Source organism: Microtus ochrogaster, linkage group LG9 (assembly GCF_000317375.1).
Source record: "Microtus ochrogaster isolate Prairie Vole_2 linkage group LG9, MicOch1.0, whole genome shotgun sequence".
Taxonomy (NCBI): Eukaryota; Metazoa; Chordata; class Mammalia; order Rodentia; family Cricetidae; genus Microtus; species Microtus ochrogaster.
Genome location: NC_022034.1, coordinates 32,649,918 through 32,650,894, shown reverse-complemented (window position 1 = coordinate 32,650,894; position 977 = coordinate 32,649,918).

The following is a 977-nucleotide window of genomic DNA, read 5'->3' as shown; positions in this document are numbered from 1 at the left end:
TCAGCCATTTCAGTTTCCACTATTAAGAATTCTCTGTTCAGATCTGTATCTTAGTTTTAGTTGCATTATTTGATTTCTTGATATCTAGTTTCTTAAATTTACACATAGCATTGGATATTAGACCTTTATTGAATATGAAGTTTGTAAAAAAAAATCTTTTCCCATTCTGTAGGCTGCTGCCTTGTCTAAACAGCAGTGTCCTTTGCCTTGCAGAAGCCTTTCAGTTTCATTAGGTCCTCCCATTTATTAACGGTTAATCTTACTGCCTATGTTATCAGTGTTCTCCTATGTCAACGTGTTGAAAGCTGTTCCCACTTTCTCTTCTATCAGGTTCAGCGTATCCGCTTTTCAATTGAGGTCTTTAATCCATTTGGACTTAAGTTTTGTTCAGTGTGATAAGTATGAATCTACTTGTATTCTTACACGTGCCATCTAATTGGTCCATTTGTTCCAGATACTGTCTTTTGCACAGTGTGTATTTCTGAATTCTTGATTTTAAAAAGCAGATATTCATAGGTGTTTGGATATATGTCAGTGTCTTCAATTTGATTCCATTGACCACCATGTCTGCTTTTATGCAATACCATGCTGTTTTGTTTTGTTTTTACTGTAGCTATGCAATACAACTTGAAATTGGGAATGATGAGACCTTCAGCAGTCCTTTTAATGTTCAAGATTGTTTTAGCTATCTTGGGTTTTTGTTTTGTTTTGATTTGTTTTTTTCATATGAAACTGAGAATTGTTCTTTTAAGATCTGCGAAGAATCGTGTTGGAATTTTGATGGGAATTGCATTTAATCGTAAAGTAAGATATCTGCACAACTTTTCAAGAGAAGCACAGATACAGAAAAAGCCTCTAATCAAATTTGGAGATCTCACCAGGATATTTTTGAAGGGTAGCTCATTCCCTAATATTTCATAGCCATATTAAACTATTATCTAACCCAACTTTTAGATAAAGAATTTGGGTAGCCGGGC